This window comes from Cupressus sempervirens, chromosome 6 (assembly GCF_028749045.1).
Source record: "Cupressus sempervirens isolate cs-2001-9-10 chromosome 6, ASM2874904v1, whole genome shotgun sequence".
Classification (NCBI taxonomy): Eukaryota; Viridiplantae; Streptophyta; class Pinopsida; order Cupressales; family Cupressaceae; genus Cupressus; species Cupressus sempervirens.
In genome coordinates this window covers 155,037,518-155,060,815 of record NC_143123.1, presented here as the reverse complement: position 1 = coordinate 155,060,815, position 23,298 = coordinate 155,037,518, and the positions used below count along the sequence as shown (strand labels likewise).

Genomic DNA, 23,298 nt, shown 5'->3' with positions numbered 1-23,298 from the left:
AAGATGATGAAATTGACATAATGATGAAGAGTTTCCAAAATGAAATGAAGTAGAGGTACAAAATACCTCCATCCATGGTAGAGAAGTACAAGGATGATATATGCTTCATGGTTGAGATAGAAAACACATGCATGGAAGTTATGGAACCAAGGGCTAAATTCATAGACCCCATGGGATATGAGATGAGCATAGAGCTTATAGAAGGGTATGCATAGATTATACTTCTATTTAAGAAGGACACTGAGTTCTGTAGATGGGAAACCTTTGATGAGAGGATGAGAATAGTTCATTCTAAACTACACAATAAAGAAATCAAGAAGAAAGTGGAAAAGGTTATTGGTTCCATCCTTAAGGAATCAGGTATGACTCGTGAAGAGTTCAATGAGGTGAAACGAATTGCATTGGAGATGAAGGAAAGTGGGAAATATAAAGTTATAGCAAAAACTCCTATTGCTATTGCAGGACCTTCAGAAGGTGTAACCATTGCACAACCATATGCACAGGCTCCCATTACACCATATGCAATAGTTGTGTGAGTGTAACTAGTAGAGACAAGAAGTGAACAACCTAGGAGGTAGCCAGAGGTGGAAACACATGTTGCACAGAGGAAATCAGAGAGATTGATGGAGGTTAAGAAGGAACCTACACCATCCACCAAGAAAAGGGTCAAGAAGACTACTAGTGGACTAGGAAAGAGAAGGAAAGTGATGCAAGTCAGTAATTCTGAAGAATCTAAGGATAAAGTTGAAGATAGACCAGTGGAGCAAGTAACACAAGAAGGCATAACTCCAACTAGTAAGAAAGCATGGAAATCAAAGGAAGAAAACCTTAACATGAAAATTATTAATGATGAAAATTTTGTATAGTTGAACAAGTATTATAGTTTGTACAATAATATGGATAGAAGGTAGTTAGAGAATGGCATAGTAAGAAAGATGATATTGTAGAATAAGAGGTTTGATAGTCTACATAGTAAGATTCTATAAGATCTACTTAATAGATTGTTAAATAGAAAGAAGAGAGTTTTGGAAGAAGACAAAATTTTTAGAATGACAATGATAAAAGACTTGTGTGAAACCAACTCCAAAGAGGACTCTAACAAAATTTTGAAGGGTATTGAGCCCTTGCTGAGGAAAAAAAGAAGAAAAAATCTTCTAATGGGAGGCAACTATGAGGATGTTAGAAAGGAAAAATACCCCAGGAAATTGTAAAATACATGACTACAGTGCCAAAGCTGAGTGCACAATCTAAACCTGTGAGCCTAGTCTATGTGGAAGCAAGCATACCTTCTAGCAATGAATAGGAAGTAGAAGAGACACAACATGAACCCTCACCACCGCACATTTTTATGGGCACTAAATCCATGCAAGTGGATAGTAAACATATCTATATGGATGTAAGGGATAATTTGTTATTAGATTTTGGCCAAATCATTGTTGGAAATATCACAAAATATACCAGCTCTAATAACGAGGAAGAGGAAAAGAAGAAAGAGGCTAAGGAAAAGAGAAAAGAAGAAGAAAAGAGGAAGGAGGAAAAGGAAAAGATAGAAGAAGAATAGAAAATAAAATAGGAGGAATAGGAAAGGAAGAAGAAAGAAGAAGAGGAGAGAAAGAAGGAAGAGGAAAAGAAGAAGAAAAGAAGAAGAAGAGCAAAGGAAGAAAGCCAAAAAAGAAACTAAGAAGTTAGAGGAAGAAAAGAAGAACACCAAGGAACAAAAGAAAATTGTAGTTACATCCACTCCAGTTGTAACTCCTATGGTAGTATCAGTAGAAACAATAGTAGCAGTGGCATCTGATAATGATGATGATGAAAAGGGACTTATGAGTTCTTTGAGAAAATTGCACCAAAAGAACAAATTAGTAAAGTCTTTAGAGAATACACTAACTAAAGTGTTGAACAAAATGTAGAAGATAGTTACCATAATTGTAGCCATTCTAGACTTGCAATCAAAGGCCAAGGAAATGGTGAAGACTTTTGATGAGGAATTCACAAATTTAGTTGAGGTAGCATCAGTGCAAGATCATGCCAAGCATGATGCATCGCTATTTGATACAATATGCACAAATGTCAAGAATGATCTAAAAGCTTTAGATATGAACATCAAATATTTGACGAAGTGCATTAATGAAGGTAAGAAGTTGTATGGCCAATGCACACTTTCATACAAATACCTAACAAACTTTAAGAGTCAAATAAAGGGTAAGATGAATGAATTTGAAACACTCACTACAAAACTACAACTCCCTGAGACCAGTATCAAAAAATGTGCAATAGAAGTGGAGAAGATCCATAGTATGATTAGAATCTTGGAATCAAATAAGGAGAAAGAAGAAAAAAGGTTCTCTAGTCTTAGAGAATCCTTGTCTCCAAAGATTAGCATTTCGTAGAGGTAAATGGAGGAATGTCTTTCAACAAAGACTTCCTATGACAAGTTTTCTTATACTAACCTAAGCGCAGTAGAAGTGGACATCTTATCCACTAACCGCACTAATCAATATCTTTGATATAGTGAAGGAAAATGGGAAGAAGGAAGTGGATAGGCTAAAACTTTCTTATACAATTTGTTATTCAACAGCATGCCACAACATTTTTTGGATATAATTTTGATAGCTTTTCCATTGATGTCAAACGAGGAGTATTATGTAAAGGAAAATTGTATATATGTATTTATGTATGAAGGATAATAAGTAACATATGTATGTCATTATATATGTGAGGGGGAGTACACTTATGTATGAATGTAAGGAGTGATAAGGAATGTAATGATCCATCAAAAAATGAATAAAATTGTTATGTTTAGAAGGCAATTTCATGCAGTTACATTTATTTGTTTCAAAATTACCCAAATGTTACCATCAATGCCAAAGGGGGACATTGTTGGAAATATGGTTTTATAGATGTCTTGAGAGTTATCATTTATGGCAACATGTATTCAAAATTTCATTTATGCATTTAGAGTTAGAAAATTGTCTAAGTGTTAGAAAGTTTGTTGTAGCACAAAGACATATGCGATGTGTATAGATAACTCATTGAGCGTTGTCTTATGAAAAATTGAGGAAAGCTTTATGAAAGTGTCATGATGATGTGTACCAGTGTGCAGATGGGTATGGATTTTATGGCATGAGTTATGATTGAAATATCAGTATGGGTATTTGATAGAGAAGAATAGAGCATAGCAGAGAATTGAGTTGTATGACTTAAGAAATTATTTTGGTAATAAAATAATTACCAATTCATGATGATTTGACTTTTTGGATGTTAATCCATAAGTTATTTTACATTATTTCAAGTGTGTGAAGACATGAAGGCCGACTGAGCAGAGATTAACTAATTTGTGAAGTATAAGTAGAGATCTTATCTTGCATAGTTAAGTGAGTGACATGTGTGATCTATGTGATATATGTGATAGATGTGAAGTCAATGAGATTATATGTGAACTATGTGATGTGATATTTGATGTATGATAAGAGCAAGTGTGAATTAAAGAAGTGAGAAATTATGGTATGTATATGTATTATTGTGAAGAAATTTATTGTATAAATGTATGTTAGGGAAGTGGGCTCTTCTTGCATACATTTTATTTGATCTACCAACTCCTAATAGGGTTGAAGAAAATCCTAATGAGGTTGAGGCTTATAACAAGGCCTAGTTCTCTAATAGGGACTTAGGACACTATATGTACTTCATAGACTCCTAATAGGGTCAATATCCTTAACATGATCCTTTTGTTTAGTGAATCATCTAATGAGTATCATCCCCATCGGGGTTTTCCCTTGGCCATCATTTCCCTAGTTAAAAAATAATAGCATTATGAGTTCTCTATGTACATGGTTATATTTACTATTCAACATTTTTGGTTTAATTTCATATGCAAGTTATAAAGTAATTAACAATATTCAATTGTGGGAAAAAGTTTGTAGAATACTGATTCACCTCCCCTCTAAGTATTATCTATTTCTAATAGATCTCTTCAATCTATGAAGTATAGAAGGTGTTGATACATTATTATATGTTGAAAAAATGAAGGAGAAGGGTAGTGGGACTCCAAGGTCTTGTTAGGAACCATAAGTAGAAAATAGGCTTAAGGGCCTATTGTAAGGTCAAAGACCATCTAAGAAACTTTCCCCTTCATAACCTTGTCCAATTATCTACAAACCTTTAAGTTCTTCTTATTTTATTAAGTTCATTATTTTCAGCAACACTTAAAACAAAATCTTCATGAGGTTCTATATAAACCTTTTCAACTATATTTGATAATGTTTGTGACCAAAGTAGAACCTTCATTCTATATGACCAAGTATTATTATTTTTATCCCAAAATATTGAAATTGTAAAATACTTGATGTCATAATGAAAATAATGATCTACAAAAAAATGCATCAAACCCTAACTAGGGAAATATAATATTCATAAAATCTTTAATGCTATAATAGTGTTTTTCAACAATAATCAATTTATTTCTTGCAAATTGGGAAAACCCAAATAGTAACAAGTAATTACCTCTAAACTATGATCTTTAATGCCTAGTGATGCTTATTTACATAGAATCTTCTCTCTACTTTACTTTAATTATCATGTTGAAGGATTCAAACATATACAATTAGATTCAAGTTCAATTAATTTCATCTTCAAGTTTCATGTGATAGCTTCCTCAATGGAAGCTCCAAAGTCTTTTATTCTAGTGATCTACAAATTTAGATAGCTCTGTTCTAAATGAACATTTCCAAATTTCTTTGACTACTTAATTCCTCCCTCTAATACTTCTAGATTCCTTTTATTTGGATTACATACCACTATGATGTGGATAGAGGCAAAATATATTTGAAACCTATGTGCTATGATCAAATAAAAAATATTAGTCTTTTATTGCTTGTCAAATGTATTAGATTCATGTCTTAAATAAAGGGATGTGGAATTTTTGAGAACCTAGTGAAGAATGATGAAAACCATCTAAATGATAGTGAATTGGTTGGAAGAAGAATCTAGAAAATGCAATCAATACAAATGGTGGATTTGATAGTAGAAATTAATATCTAATACTAATTATGTGAGACTCCCTCCTTCTAAATATGACCTTATATAATGCTTTTAAGGACGACAATTCACAAAATGGGAAGACAAAGCTAGTCAAATTATTCAAGCATAAAAAATTCAAATAAATAATAGGTTGTCTAGTTGTATATATAGTACTCAAAAGAGGCAAGAGCCTACAACACAACAATAACTTGTGAGCCTCCCATTGGAGAGGTCTTGGGTTCAAAACTACTTAAGCTTAACCAATAATAATAATTGATCTTCACAAATAATAATAAATAAATGATAAATAATTAAGGCTTCATCCGATTACCTATCAAAAAAAAAAAATTACTCAAAAGGCTAATTTTTTGGAATGATGAATAGGTTCTCAGAAAATGAGTACACAAAATACACAAAATTGCAAAGCATATTTGTGGGGTGAGCATTTTGAAAACTATGGCCAAATCTTCATACATTTTGTATTCCTCTTGAGTGACAATATCAATACACTTTGTTCCTGTATGTGTCTCATATCAATAGAGAGGGATCATCAAAAACCTAATGAGATATATGACTTTAATAATTTGTATTCAGTATTTTTTTACATCTATAGCTATATGAGCCTCAAACTACTACTTATACCATATATTTCCTATAGCTTACAATTGCATTTTTATTTAATCTTCATATGGTTGTTGAGTCTAAATAAAAAAAATTCATGTCATTTAATATTAGTGTTTTTTATTTAGCTTAAATATGTTTCTTTGGTTGATTTTATGAACTTGTTACCATTAACTTAAACTAATGTTTAAATTATATTTTTTGATCACAAAATATTCTCATATAATGATTATGTAATATATGTATATGTAAATGTGTGTATGTGCATATATATGTTAATTATAGTTTCATGAATATGTATTCTCATAATAAATGGATATATATGTTGCATGTCTTTGTACATACTAATTTAATGATGAAGGAAAAATTAATGAAGCATCTCAAATAAGTTGGTGCTCAAAAAGGATCATGCTATGAAGACCAAGTTGAGATACTTCAACATACAATAACAATAAATGATGAGCATATTATAACTTTTTTGGAGCTAGTAAAAGGACTTTTATGATCATTCTTATTGTTGAATAAATCTAAAAAGTAGTGGAAATTCTATAATTTATCTTTGTATAAATAGATAGTTGATTGTTCCTAATTACTTGGATAGTCTCCCTTCTTTTTGGTTCAATAATAAGTCTTATCCACCTATTTATTTGGGTGTTGAAAATAGATGGTTGCTAGTTAGTTAGCATTTTTTGTTATAAATAAGGTTCTGAAACTTCCTTGGAGGTTAGAAAAAGTTAATGTAATCTTTCTTTTTCAATTGAAAAGAAACTTAGCTTCAACTTATGATGTAACAAGCTAGGGTTGGTGGTATCATAAGAAATGCTTTTGGGAAAGGGATTGCTATGTTTTCCACCCCACTTGGAATTCAAACTAATCATTATGCAGAGGCCATTGCGCTCACCAGACTATAATCTAGCAAAAGTAGTAGGAGTGAAATACCTATGGCTGGAAGGAGATTCGAAAAGCATAATTGATTACCTAAATGAGAAGAACAAGCCTACTTGGACAACCAAAAATATTATTGATGAATAAATTCAAAACCTCGAAACCTTTGAAAAAACTTATGTGGCTCATGAGTACTAGGAGGCCAACAATGTGGCAAATAGGCTGGTGAATTGGGCAGTAAAGTACAACAAGGTGGCTAAGTGGATGGATGGTTATGATATCCTGTCAGATACTCATAAGGTAATTGAAAGGTAATGTATCCCAAGTAGATTGGGTATAATTAATAGCCATTATGAAAGTTAGTAAGTTGTGGGAAGTGGTCAAACATATTATGTGTGGATTTATTATGATATTTAGTGATTTTTTGGGAATGTGTAGAGTTGTGAGGTTGAAGTATGATATCTCTCTTTCTTCCCATATCTACGATATCCATCAACTTATGTCAAGGATTTCTTGTAGAAAGAGAATTCAAAAGGTGGAAAATAGGTGTAAGAAAATAAGGAGAGCCGAAGGGTTGCTAGTTTTGAAGGGCTTTGATACTGACTATAGAGATTGCATTGAGAAGGACACCATGGTTGGGGAAAGACATAGGAGGGAACTAGAGGATGAAGCCCAAAAGTAGAGAACACATTCCAAGGTGTGGAACATACTGAAGAAAGGGGAAATTATGAATTATATTAAATGCCTCCATGGCTAGAAACCCTCTGTAACCAAAACTATGGTCAAGGATTGTTATAAGGGTGTGATCAAAATTGACAGGGTGGAGTTCTTTGTGATGGAATAAGTCATCTCTGCAGTCATTGGCATCCCCATAGTTGGCAAGAAATTTTACAATGATAGGAAAATATCGAGCAAGTGGTGGTGGAATTCACAAAGAACCAATAGGAGAAAAAGGCATTGGTGAAGAGAGGAAATCATTATCTTCTGAGCTTCATCAAGCCTCTATGGAGATTCATGCTCTATGCTATAATCAAATATATTACTCTCAACACCAGGTTTGGTTGTCTTTACACTCAACACTTTGTGTTGCTCAGCCACTTTAGGTATGGGGTGAAAATATTTATCCTCTTCTACCTTTACTCTTTTATGAATGAAAACATTAATGAGTATCAAGAAAAACATACTAGGAATCTGACACTCCATGAGGGCCTACTTTTGTTAATTTATGAACACTTCAAAGCTAGGGCTACAAGTAAACAAATCAAGGATAGGAAAGAGGGCAAGAAATGTAAAGGGGACTCCAAAGAGTCTAATTAGATTTATATGACCTTAGATATAGAGGAAAGCCTCAAGATACATATAGACTCAAAGGGATTTGACTCCCCACAGCATGACTCAGGAAAAAAAAACCCTTCAAAATAGATAGCAAGGAGGAAAAAGTGATCTCTAAGTTCATACAAGATGTTGACACATCCTCAGAAAAGGATTGTAATGAAAGGGTGGAAGGGATGGATACATGAGAGGATAGTGCAGAGGGATAGGAGAATATTAGGGAAGGGGAAGGCAAGGGGCAAAAGAAGAGTAACAGAACCATAACCATCAAAATGCTGACAAGCAAAGAGGAGGAGGTCATGACATCTGGGAGACTATGAAGAAAAATTGCAGATGAGGAAAAATAAGGAGGAGGAATTTGAGAAGGCGGAAGGGACTCCCATCCAAAGTGAAAGGGAAGGACTTGAAAAAAGCTATGAGGAATTTGGAACTAGAACTTATAGATGCTCAATCTTGGGAAAGAATAGGAAAGTTGTGTGGTGGAAATTTGACTCTATTTTGGCTAGTATGGGTATTAAACAGGAGCTGATCAGAACATAGGTCAAAGAAAATGATAATGGCAGAATCTAGATGGAGGAGTTGATCGACCTAGCTCTAGTTATCTTTAGTGACATTGCTAAGGGGCACCCAAACATGGATATCCTCAAAAATGTGAAAAATAGCATAGTGGATAGCTTTTGTACCACCAAGGGGCTCTTCCACAAAATTCTTGAGCTCAAACGTAGGGTGAGCACTCTAGAAAGGGAGACCTATAGCTTAAGGAACAAGGTCAAGGAGGATGAATAGAGCATGGATGAAAGAGTGGATGAAGTCAAAAATATAGTCCATGCGATGGATAGGTCAATGCAATGTATAGTTGAATAGAGCTCTAATATCCTTAAGGACAATGAGAACATCAAGAGGTGCATACACTATACAAAAGATCAAAGCATTAGGAAGGAGGAGGACCCAGACTCCCACAACATAAAAGATAGGACCCTAAATGAAAGCTCAAGGAAGTGGACCAGATCCAAAACTAGGAAAAAAGACATGTAGGCCCCAGACCAAGATCTTTCTAAGACAAAGGAGGCAACTAGTAAGGTATCAGAGCTAGAGATAAGCACAATAGAAATGTTGATAAATATCGTCTTAGTGCACTAGTTTTTTTTGGGTAGTCCTAGTTTTTTGGCATCTCTCCCTGGATTTACTTATATTTCTATCTTTTTTAAGAGAGATTTTCTTTCTTGTTTCGTTCTAGCTCTATTTGAGGCCTTAAGCATTCTATATTTGATTGTACTTTATTTTGTTTGGGTTTTAGGGCCCTTTTAAAGCTTGTTTTCCTTAATAAAAAAACAATAGTCTTCAAGTGAATGATTAAAATGATAATATTATGAGTTTATTGACTATAATTGGTGTTTGGATATAATCATCCAAGGGGCTTAACTTGGTGAGTGATTATTCTTCATTTAAGCATTAGTTTCCTTGCATTTTTAGTTATTATTTTGAAATTTTGTCTGTTCTTGCAGTCACTAGAGACAATCCACTCTAAGTATTCTTGTAAATAGAGTAGTTTCCTAGTTGTCGTAGTTACTTACATGAGTTTAGTTTTAGAATTAGATTTTATTAAGCATTCAAGTTACTACATTTCCAAACATTTACTCTTCATTACTATTTACTTTGGAGTTGTAGGGTAGTATGGTTTTAAATGGGACTCGATTAACATATAGTGTTGGATCATTTCAAGTACACATTCCTAGGTTGACATGTAAATGAGGCTGGACTATATAAAAGATAACTACTCAACATGGATGCCTAATTCCTAAATTAAAATTTTGTAGTTTAGTTATTCATCCAATTGGGAAATCCAACAATGATCCTCAAATATTAGCTATTAGTATACAATTGTCTCTGCCATGGCATGTATAATAAATGTAGTAGTATTTGTGTCTCCTTCTTTTCTATGCTCTAAGAAGTTACCAATCCATTCATATTTGTATTTATATGAAATCTATACAAAGTATAGGATTTTTCTTTTATCAAAAACTATATATTCTAAAATATTTATGAGAAGTAAAATAAAATTAAATATAGCTCTATTTTTTCTATGGACATTTAGATATGTAGGAAAAGCTTTCGAACAGGGGTACAAACTCTATGAGAAAATCACCTGAGGGCCACCACAAAGAATTGTTGCTACAAGTATGAGAGTATGAGCCTATATTCTAAAAATGATCAAGTCTTGCTGAGTTCCTAGCATCATACGGGATGATGTCATGATCGTACACTAGAAGAATTTGGCCAAATATATATACATTTCATATACATAACATTAACAAAGTTAAACTTAAGATATAACCACTTAACCCCTTAAAATTTTTTTTTTTCAATGCCTTTAGACTCCTCTCATCTGTGTGGTCTATCATCAAGATCCATCACAATATCCTCTAACTTGATAAATCAATCTCCAAACATGGACACATACCTAAAAAATATGAACATTATAAAAATTAAAGCAACATTCTTATTTTTGCAAATTTTGATGATATAGAAATAAAACTAAATATAGTTCTATTTTCCATATACATATTGTTAACAAAGTGAAATTTAAGATTATAACCACTTCATCTGTTAAAAAAACTTTTGATTTTCTAATACCTTTAGACTTTCTCATTTGTATTGTCATCCTATGATTCCATAATATTATTTTTTAAATTGATATCTCAATTTATAAAACATGAGCACCTATAGATATGCGGACACTAGATTCATAGAAAATAGGTATAATGTTCTTAATTTTTTTTATTAGTTTCAATAATAAAGAAATACATGCTATAGGTGTCTTTATCCCATGAATGAATGTATATTTTTTAATGATGTCCATAAGACAACCAGTCCATAAGACAAAAACAACAGAACTTTCAAAGGAATCAATATATAAGAATAAATTAATTATTGCATACAACTAAATCATAAAAAAATGTTTGACAGGAAGCTCTATTGTCAAATTGAGACATTGTACCAAAAATTCTAAGGCAGTTGACCAATGTGACTTAGCTCATGCAAGATGAATGTGACTATCAAGTATACTTACATATCTCTCATCCCAAATTATTAATATGTTTCTTCACCAAAAATCCTTACTTCTATTGTCTTACAATTTTCTTCTTCCAATGGTTTCTTCAGAGGTTGACCTGCCAATAATTGATATTTCTTCATATATTTATAAAATATAGATAAAAAATTGACCTCTTCACATTTCTAAAAGCATACCCATTGCACACCAAAATGTGATTGCTAATATATAGACACAAACATTTAAAAAGAAAAACCCAACCCTCTTTTTTTTATGTTCTTGTAGAGTGTGTATGACTATGAGTATGGTATCAATACAAAATATAATAATAATAAAAAAACCTCATGTCTTTATACAGCCAGCCTTGTGCAACATGTAGGATGGCAACATCTTACAATGTGTCCAAACATATGTATAACTACATAATAAATGAATGGCTAGTACAAGTTTTTCTCTTTATGTTTCCTCTCTTTTGTTGTTTTCTTTGATATAATATTCCACAATAGATGAATGAACATACAAGTAAACCCACATTCTTCTCATCTGTCCATACTAACTATAGCTGAGCTCCCAAAAATTGATATTTTTGTGCTTCTATCAGAGTTTAAAGATGGTGATCCTGATCTTCAAAGTTTGTGTAATCAAGTAAAAGAAGCTTATGAGGAATGGGGAGCTTTTCATGTTGTCAATCATGGAGTAATTGATGTGTACTTCTATTCATTGTAATCATTTCAACTATGGAGTAATTTAAGTGTACTTCTATTCATTTGGGCTTTCCTTTTTCTAAAGCATGCAATGTTTGAATGAGATTGTGCTTAATGTGATAACGAGGTTTTTTTTAACATCAGAGGGGGATCCCAAGCTTGTCTTGGTAGTAGTCAAACCTCTAGAGATTGATAATTTATTGTATACACATCATGAATTACTAATTTTGGAATTCAATTTTGGGTGCTTTTAATGTTTTAATCTTTAGTTTGTGTCTAAGATTGTATATAGTGTAATTAATGACATTTTTCTAAGACAAGAGGAGGATCTTAAGCTTGTCTTGGAGTAGTCAAATCTTTAGAAATGACAATTTAGTGTACGCACATGAATTTCTAATTGTAGAATTCAATTTAGGGTATTATTGAACCAAATGTCCCTAATTTGATTTTCTTGTTGTAATGTTCTATAACCTCTTTATATACTTAATATGTCCATAGTTGCTCAATTCAATGTAAAATTTAACTTTGGATACTCTTGAACCAAATCTCTAATGAGTAATGCTATAACTTTATGGATGGAAACTTTCTATAAGTTATTTATACTTGCATGTCTATAGTTTCTCAATTCAATGTATTAAATTTTGGATGCCCCTAAATCAAATATTCTTTTTGTGATATTGTCACTTTATGTATGTTAATAATCTATAAGTTTTTATACTGACATTCCTATAGTTTCTCAATTCATTTTTTATGGCATGGAAGTCAACGAGATAATAGATATTTTCCAAACAAGTTAGCTTTGAACTGTGAGATGTGAATTTTGAATGTGGTGTACAAGATCAAGCCACAAAACCTAGTCTCTAATATTACGTGGCCCATGGATATGGATAATTTCCTACTAGAAGGTGGCATACAATGGATCTTAGCTAATTAATTATGGGTATGGAATGAACCAATTCTATTTATTAAGCACTAAAACTATGTAAAAACTAGTGTAAAAATATACAATATTTTCTTTTATCCATTATTTTTCCCCCTAATTCAGTGTGTATGTGAATTTATAAATCATGCATGCCAATATAATTATATAATGTAATATAAGTATTGTGTGAGAAGATAAAGTACTAGACCTTCAATTTGTTCTTCAATATCTTTGTGTACTTACAAAATGGATTGATTTCCCACAATTGTACATATGTTATTAGTTGTTCAATGTTTGTTAAGATCTTATTATGTTAAATATTATTTGCATTGATGTTTCATATGGCACAATGTGATCTATCATTAGGATAATAGAGAAATGTGGGGGGGTTGGGGGGGATTGTATTGTTTTTGATAAAATTAGGGAGTCTACTTTTTTTTTTATCAATGATAAAGGATTTTTATTAATAAAAGGGTTTTGACCTAGTCCAAACTAGGGATGAATACAAGAAGGGTCCCACCTCCCCAAGAAACTAACATAAGATAAGATTCATTAAATAAGCCTTCACACCAAAGATTAAAGTAGACCCGCTCATTAAATGAGATTGGATAATCATATCAAAGTCCCCTACTTTCCTAGATTTATTTTCCCTTTTCCATTAAACTACTTTGCAACCTTCTTCCAATTTAGCAACCTCCTTAGTCCACCTCGGGTGAATGAAATACTTGCTTCTTTGTTTTAATGGCACACCATGCTACCCCCCAAGATGCATGTTTGTATTATCAAGATAATAGTCATTCATGGCACTATTTCTAAAAGACTTAGAATGACTTAAGAACTTGAAAATAGTTTCACTCTTCTCCTCAAATCTTGAGACATAGTCCCATATCTAGTGATGACCAATTTCCCCTATTGTGCTCACATTTGTAGATAAGGAATTATTTGTTTCTCCTAAAGATGTCTTAACAAGATCACACTGCAAGTTTTATTTTCCTTTTTCTCAGACCTTGGAAATCTATAGATCCCTCATTATAGTAGGCTTTGACTTTTGCTATAATTTTTCTTTAATCTTTTGGTTCATTATTCCCCTTTATTGCAATTGAATAAAGTGTAGGGGAAGACTCCTTCCACGAGGAGACATGTTTATGTACCATTTCTCTTGAGAAATTAGCAGGTACACATTTAGTATGGAAGTATTTTCTACATCTAAATGGGATACCTTCATAATCTAAGTTGGTAGCACCAATATAGCACTAGCCACATTCAAAGATACTTCAATTAGAAGAGCTTTTTTCATGTCCATTTCAAGAAGAATGTGAGCAAAGATAGTTTGAAAGTAACCCAATTAACCCTTTCCACCTCTAAAGATCTATGTATGTTATTTTATGTACCTTTAAAATATGACATAAACCAAAATTGGAGTGGTAAGTTCGGTGATCTTACTCAAATAGAAATTTTTTTGAAAAATCCAATTATTGGGCTAAAAGTAGATGTAATGGCTTAGATTTTACACCCGTGTGTAAAAGGTCATTTTAGCATTTTCCTACTTTAGCCTAAGATTCAAAATCCTCATCATCCCTATCATCCACTAAATCATCTCTCACTTCAAGATTCGTACCATGCAATTTTGACAATTTTGGACAACTGTGCATCGTAGAGAAGTTTGCCCAACATGATAGCATCTGCAAATCTATAGACATGCATGTTATCATTGGAGCATTATGTAAACTCTCAACATGAATTTTTTACACCCCCAATGATGTCTCTCATGCACAAGGTTCTATTTGAGTCCATTAAATACACTCTTTTAGCCTTATTTGGTTTGTTTACAACTCCTTAGCTATTCATTTTGGACTTCATTTGAGCTCTCTCACACTGTACAAGTTTCCTTGGATCTCCATATCCATCACTATTCTATAGGTTTCTACATTGTCAAGTTATTCAAGATATTATTCTTGGATCTACATCACACACTTGAGATTTTCTCTCTTGTAAGGGATTTCTCTCATCCTTCATTTGTGTCTTTGAAGTATATTATCTATTTTATTTCTATCTATTTTATAATGCATTTGTTGATTTCTTTTATTTGATTATCTATTACTCATTTCTTGTATCTAAATAGTTTTTGTGGAGGTATAGACACCAAAGCAGGGACTTGGTTAAGGAAAGTCTCCAAACAACCAACCCAGACCCTTTCTATTTCTTATTTTTACTTGTAGATTTTCCTCATGGGTTCATGAGCTTCAACTAGGACCACATTATTACTCATAAAAACAATGTCATGTTATCTCTTTATTCAACTTTATACTGCATATGTTTCAATTATCATTACATTTCCTTAGATTATCTTAATTTGGTATTCATGTTTTATCATTATTTTCATTTTCCTCTCATTTCACATTCCTAGAATAGCTCCTTTCTATTAGTTTTATTATTTTTTTAGCTTGTTAAAATTGTCTTTCCTTCCTACTTTAGCATTTTGTTAATTTACTTTACATTCTATTTCCACCCATTCATACTCTATCTTTACAAGATGCTGATGTGTCACACCAAGGTCCAACATGTATGTTGTCCTAGACTCACACATGGGTCTTAGATAGTGATCTTGAGGAGCTCAATGTTTGGTCATTATAGTTATCTCTTTGCTTTTCTATAATTATAATATTTGTATCCATCCACTTATTCTAGTTATAAACAACTAAATCAAACTTAATTAAATCACATTAAAGATATTTATACTTAACACTCACATTCAACAATCTTTAAGTATCCAACTAAATTCTTCATTATGGATGATCTCCCTAGCACTCCTATATAGCAACAAGAGGTAGTGTGAGGAGATAATTCAACCCTTAAGACTTTTATTGATCTTTCAATCAATGTATTATTTAAATTTCTCCCCAAATTTTTGTGAACTTGGCATGAATAACTCCCCCAATAAATATGAATGTGGTGTATACCTATGATATTTAAAAATCAAACTATGTTATGATATATTGTGAAAAGGTATAGAAGGCATAGCTATCCCCATGACTGGTACAATTGTACTAGATTAGGACCATTGTTTTCCAAGAACATGGATGTAAATGATCTAAGAAGATTATAATTCTTTGGAGACCTAAAAATTCCATCACTCCACACATGATATTTCTCCATTGGAATCCTTTCTAGTGGTAGATCATGATTCAACTCAAATTTTTAAATATGATAAAATCCAATCATTAAAGGAAATTCTATAGAACCTTGAAACATTCATTATGTTTAAAGGTTCGTATATTGAAGCTACATAAACAATCTATAAATTAAGGTAATTATTGGTGTAAGATAAAGAAGGACTTATTAAAGTACTCCTCATGATAAGGAAGATAGTAGAGGAAAATATATCTCTCGCTCCTCTTGGCCAACACAAAACTTACTTCGGTCTTACTATAGAATACATAGATCTTACCATACCTGGAACACCTATTTACATGGTAGAAACTACTAAAATTACTACTCCTAGAAGTGGTACTACTTTATCCTTCAAAGTAGTACTACTATTTCTAGTATTATAGTAAAAAGGAATATCTTTGTGTTTGGTTCACAAAATACCAGAGCTAACTTTAAGAGTGGTGGTGGTGGGGGAGCCACAAACAAATGACCATCTTCCTTTTGTAGGGGTAGGAGTAACCCATTGCCTCTCTCTCCCCCTAGCAATCCAATTTTGAACACCATATTATAAAACATGGGTCGGCTACAATAATAGTTAGTCAATTTGTCAACTGTCACTAATCAAAGTTTTTTTGACTCCCTTTTAACATCTTAGATCCTTGAATATGCAAGTGTTGAATAATTTTTCTCCACAAGGGGCTGCCCTTAAATTTTAAAGGTACAAAATTGATGTAGATCCATAGATCCACTTTGATTTCTTTTTAACTCAAAGCAATCATTATTACACTATGGATTATGTCTTTCTTAAGATATTCTTTTGATCTCTCAAAGGAGCTACCATGGAATGGTATAGTTCCAATCCTAACTATTCTATTGAGACCTGCTTTGATCATGTGACCAAATACTTTTGTTGCTCTACTATATGAAAACATTGGAAGAAAGGTCACAGTAATTGACCTTTTACATCATAAGTAGAGGCCAAATAAGAAATTTACTAATTTCATCTCAAGATATCAGTCCATCTTTATCAAAGTACCTTATTCCATATTTAATGTCGATCTCCAAACGATGTTAATTAGTAACATTCAGTCATCTCTAAGGAAAAGTTTTCCCTATATCAATATCAAAAATTTACTTGTCATTTTAGTACTTTTATGGATTATCGTCAATCATACCTTAGTTTGGGGTTTCCTCAAATTATTATGTAGGGGCTTCTACCTCTAGAGAATTAAAAAATAAATAAAAAATTGTGTCTAATGTTATGGCATTGCCACAACCTAGTTTTGAGAGGTAGAAGGAGTCAAACATTCACTAGAATAGTATATTCCTATTATAGTGTCTCATAGAAGTTACTCAAGGATAGTTTGGCGACTCTTCCAAAGATCAGGCCCCTTCTTAATAATTATCCGTATCCATGATGTTATGATAGTTCAACATTATATCAATACCATCACGTGCATGGTCATGATATATAATTTGTGTGCATATTTGATACCTAGTGTAAGACCAAATTGATAGGAGCACCATCAAGGTAAATTAGAGAAAGCCTGTTTATCAAAAAATTCTATCGATTAGATGAAAATGAAAACATAAATATACTAATCCTTTTCCATCACATTCACCCAATTTTATAGTAGTTTCATCATCATCTCCTTCTCTAAGGGATAGTTACTACGTAAACACGGTGTTCATCACACTTATTTCCTTTTAAGTCCAAATGGTACTCAAAAAAACTATCTCTTTTACCCCTTTCAATAAGTCATATAGTGGAGAGTCTTCTCTTTATTAGATAGATATTATTAATATAATATCTAGTAGGGTTGCCTTGGTAGACCCCTCACACCGAGTTGACATTATCATAGAGGAGGTACATCCTCCATGTAAATAATATATATAAGGGAAAATATGATGAGTGTGAGGATACCATATGAATGTACATAAAATTGTCCTTACCTCCTTTTGGGCAAACCATGCTAATGATTTGAATGAAACCCTAGGTGGTCTTCTCAACATTCATAGTGATTCTAGATTTGAACCTATCTAGGCTCAAACTAGGAATTCCCTATTTGACCTTTGTGAGAGTCATCCCATCATTGATCACAATGGTCTAAAGTTCCCTCATGAAAGGACTACCCATACTATGTAGGATATTGGATGTCATAACTTAGTGTCCAATGAGGGCTTTAACCTTGATCATTCTAGCTTACTTCAATAGGTCATTTTCATCACTGGAAGGATGTCATCTTCCTTGCATATCTAGAATGTAAGGTGGGAAAGATGATCTTGAGATATGTAGCACCTTTTACTACTCTACCTTATTGTAAGTTAGATCAATGTGCATCTTCTTTATCCCTTTATCATCAGGAGCCCAAGGAAAGTGTGTTCCCATGAGAAAACATCTCTTCTACTAAATTTTACACAAATCTTATTTGTGTCTTCTATTCCTACTTTGAAATCAAATGTGGATAAGGGATTAGACACCCTTGCTGAAAAATCCAAATTTGTTCCTATCTCCCACCATGTCCATCATTCCAGACATCCTTTTCACTACCATTTATGGTAATGTAAATAAGCCTCATAACATTGCACAATCCCCTATGGTGTTGTCTACTCATCCTTTGAGGAGAACACCTATTCCTAGCTACTCACAAGACAAAAGAAGGGGGAAGGTTACATGTAATTGGGCCTCTAGGGCCTCCATCATCAGCCACAGCTCATACTTTATTAATTGGGACTGCTTGAGTTTCATAATTGGAATTAATAACCTCTCCCATAGATTAGGATGGTATCACACCCTTACAAACTTCTCATACATGCCATACATCTACATCAAAACTATCTTGTGTGTGACTATAAGTATCATTGATGGGAGATGTCCCTATCTCATAAGGACACTATGAGGGAATAAATAAAATCTCTTGAGGTTATGTCCACTAATGCCTCCACTTTTTACTCTATATCCTACTTTGTTGCCCTCATCCTATCACGATCTTATTAATTCTCCCTATACTATAAGTGATCATCTAACTCATGCTAAGTGATTGCAGGTGTTTATTTCCCCTTGACAAGAGCCTTTGTAGATCCTTGGTCTTTTACACATCCTTCCATTTTTTAAACATGTGAACATGATTCACATGCAATTTATATCAAGCATTGTAATGACCACTCAAACCACATCCATTTTATCTCATGATCATCATGATAGCTTCCCATATTTCCTAAAGGATTCTATAGTAGATTGGAGGAACTCTCCTCTATCCTTCAAGAGAAAGTTTGAGTAGGGTTCTATCCTAGATTATAGGCATCACAAGTCTTCCCTAGCATACCCTTATTTCTTACAATGGAAATTTTTTTAAAATTCTCCTAAGTTCACCTCCTCCCCTTTCATAGAGGCCAAAACATAAGCTTCTTTATATGTACATCCACATGGCTCTCATGCAAGAATTATGCTTGTATTTTTCAAACATTGGAGGAGATTATAGTTTTGATGGAAGTCTTCACATAATCTCTCTTGCTCCCCATAGTAGATCTCCTAAATGAGGACCTTTTGACTAATTCATCATTGGCTCTTGTTGTTGGAAGGGAATGTAGGGTACCATTGTGATCTTGACCTCCCTCCCTATATTATAAAGATTTGGTGAATGATTATCCATCAATGGATGACTTGTGAGGTTGGTAGTTGCTTCTACATCTATAGATTGGCATGTGCTTTCATGATCTCCCTAGTAATTGTCTTTAATTGTTGTTCCCTCATGAAATACCCTTATAATTTGTTGGTAGCTAGAAACATGGACTTTTTTTGTCATGCACCTTCTTCTATATATTATCTACTTCCTCTATCTATCGTACTTTTTATTTTCAACATTTGGGGATGATACAAAGTGTTGGGGACATTTAGGCACACCTTCCATATTGAAAAATATTTTGATATTTTTAGCTTCATATCTTTAAATACAATCGAAGGATATAAGAGATGAAATATTCCCTAAGAGTAGATATATCAATGATTTTTGGTTTTAATGTTAATCCATCAGATCCCCTTGTCCCTATGTAGATGTTGTAGAAATATGTATCACCCATTAGGAAGTGATATTCCTTGATACTATTACACTCAACAGTGCATGCATCAGGCTAGTACAGTATACCCAATTTTCTTCCTCTTGCTATCACCATAGTACCTCTCACCATTTTCACACTTTCTTCAAAAAATTATACATGCACACCTGCATCAATTAGTTTACTAACAGATAACAAATTCCTTGCTAGTATTGAGATATGCAAGACACCATCAAATCTTCTAATTCTTCTATTAGAAAATTTCACATGAATACTTTCATAACCAACAATATCAAGAATTGAGTTATCACCCAAATACACCTTACCACCATCAATTTTTTCATACTCACTAGACCAATTTCTATTAGGAGTCATGTGAAAAGATGCATCCGAGTCTATCAACCATGTATTTTCACCTGCATGAGTGGCCAAGGCTACAATGAAAACATCTCCATCTTCCTTCTTGGAGTCAGAATTAAAATCTTTCCTTTTCTTCTTCTTCTTCTTCTTTCCCTCTTTGTAGTCCTTCAAGAAGTGTCTAGGTTTACCACAATTCTAGCAGATAGCCTTGGATTGACCAGGAGATTTTGATCTCCTCTTATTCATGGACTTAGAAGGGCCATGCTACTTTTCATTCTTGCCTCTTTCTTTTGATCTTCCTTGAACACTCAAAGCCTCTTTTGCATTCAAAGAGACCTTCCTTCTCATCTCCTCAGAAAATAGAGAACCAACAATGTCCTCCATATTCAAGACAATTGAAGTTCTTCCTATGGCCATGACAAGGTTGTCCCATGAATCTAGCAATGAACATAGCAAGATTTGGCTCCTTTCTTCTTTATTCATCGACACTCCAATTGAGGTCAATTGAGTCACCAACATATTAAAACTTTCAACATGTTTAGAAATCCATCCACCTTCTTCCATTCTCAAGGAATACAACTTCTTCCTCAAGAAAATCTTTTTTGCAAGTGATTTATCTTGGTAGATCTCACTTAGCTTCTTCCAAAGATTCTTCACAGTAGGTTCTTTATGGACATTAATAAAAATTGAGTCTGCTAGACACAATCTAATGAGAGCTTTAGATATTCTGTCTATTACATCATATTGTGCAGCTAGAGTTATATCTATGAGCCTTAGCTTATTCTCATAATTGCATCCCATAGATCCTGATCAATCAATAGATCTTCCATTTTCAGATTCCACATCTCAAAGTTTGTGCTAGAAAACTTGTCTACATCAATCCTCCTTGATATGCTTGCCATCTTTGCAATCCTGCAACACAAAAATGAAAACCTCTACACAAGCTCCCAGTCATACCTTGATTATCTCAAAAAACCCTATACCCAACAAATAGAACCAAAATTGGCCAAGCTCTAATACCACTTTTAATGAAGCAAAGGTCTGTGGAATCGCTTCCTACACTAATCTTGAGAGGAAAGTTATGAAAATTAAACTAACTATTACAGAGATCTCAAGAAATATATAATAATATAATAATGAATGCACAACATAATGATTATCATGGGGAAACCCTTCCAGGAGAAAAACCCCAACCTCCAAAACCTGCACAATGTATTCTCAAATCAAGAAGATTACAATAAACTTGCAATGCAAGTTCTTATAGGAGCACATCATCACAACTCAAACTCAGACTTAGACTCAAAGAGACTCCTTCTAGCACCCAGTCTTGTAAACAAAATTTGATGATTCAAACACCAACAAAAGCCCTCCTTTTTTAGTGATTTACAACTTGGAAACTATTTGTGGTCTTACAAAACCATGGGCCAAAATCATGGACAAAACAATCATGCCACATGTTACCCGCTTGTCATTTGTAACTCCAAGGATAGCATTTTCATCCATAATTTTATCCTCTAGTTTAGCCCCCCATAAAATTCATATAATGAGTTGTTAAATACTCTAAAAATAGCCCTCCTATATTGTACTAGGGACAAGATTCATTTTTAACAACTCATACACCTTTTTCCAATTCATAAACCTGTGGAAAACAACTATAAACAAATTCTAGAATTTTTTAGAGAAGGCTTGCAAGGTTGAGACACAATTCTCAACATATTCATTATAGTTAGCCTTCCATTTTCAATAATCAAAATATTTTTATTCGTCCACTTACTGTAAATATAGACATCTCATTCAAACTTAATTAATTAAATACATTAAAGTCATTTACCCTTAAATAGTCACATTCAACCATCTAAAAGTATCAAAGGAAATGCTCTATCATGTTTGATTTCCCTAGCACTTCTTTCTAATAATGTATGGTGGTGCAAGGAGATAATCCATCCCTTGAGACTTTAACTAGTCTCTAGGTTGGTGTATTATTTTCTTCACCATAACTAGATACCAAGGTTTCACCAAAAGCATATGTTTTTTCTCCCAAATCTATTGTGTGGACCAAATGTTTTGGCTATCATGCACGTTGCTCAACTAAGTGTGACAAGTCTTAGACTATAAGAATCAATCAGATGTGATGTATGAGTTACAAACTCACTTTAAATCTGACACTATATAGTCATATTTTTTAGTCAAGGACATAGACTAAAATTTAAAAACATTTGAGTAAATGGTTTTCTAAAAGTGGAAAAAAAAATTACATCAAAATCAAAACTAAAGTCCATGTGTTGAATTTATTTTATTTCTTCATTTATTTAAGTATTAATTTTTTATTTACTTAACCATTCAATTTGCAGTAAACATTTTATAATAAATCTAAGATCTATTATTTAAATTAATCATTACATGATTGAATGCATTTATATTTTTTTACAAATATAAATTAGAGGGGAAAATAGTGATGTCATATAAAATAAATGTGCATCTATTGATCTTCATAGCACTAAAATATAATTTTGGTAAAAAATTAATAGATAATTATTTTATTTTATTTTGGCCATGTTGTGTAGTGATAGCTTGGGAACATATAGTTCCAAGTTAGCCAATTTGACAAATTCCCTACTGAGACTTATCCTTCAAGATCTCAGAATATACAAACATTTTGACATGGATTTTGTAGAATGCGAAGTTTTCCATCATCTCAATTATTTCTTAGAATGTGAAAAATCAACTGATGTTGATAATATTCTTCTAAAGGACCACACAGATATTGGCATGATAACAATTTTTCTTAATGACCAAGTGGGAGGTCTTGAAATATGCTCTAAACAAGGTGAATGGTTCAATGTAAAACCTCTAGCTTCGTCACTCATTGTGATCATAGCTAATGCTCTAAAGGTAGAGTACTTTCAAGCATTTTCTAAAGTTGGTTTAATTATTTATTTCTTAATATGAATGGCAATATTATTTTGTTCAAGATTTGGAGCAATGATAGATTATGGAGTGCTAAGCACTGTGTAGCATATAGAGGGAAGAAGCCTCAACTCTCTATTGGTTTTTGTTGGAATTTTCTCAAGGAAAAGGAAGTACATGTGCCAGAGGAGCTCATCGATGACCAATATCCATGATGTTATAAACCTTTTCTTTTCAAAGACTATATGAAAGCTCGAGTTCAAGAAACTACTCCTAATATTTATATTTAG

General features: G+C 32.9%; 1 pseudogene; it reads left to right on the top strand.

The window, feature by feature from the left end:
- Positions 1–362: 362 nt before the first annotated feature.
- LOC149551711 (C4-beta,C20-epoxidase-like) lies at positions 363–23,298 on the top strand (annotated as a pseudogene).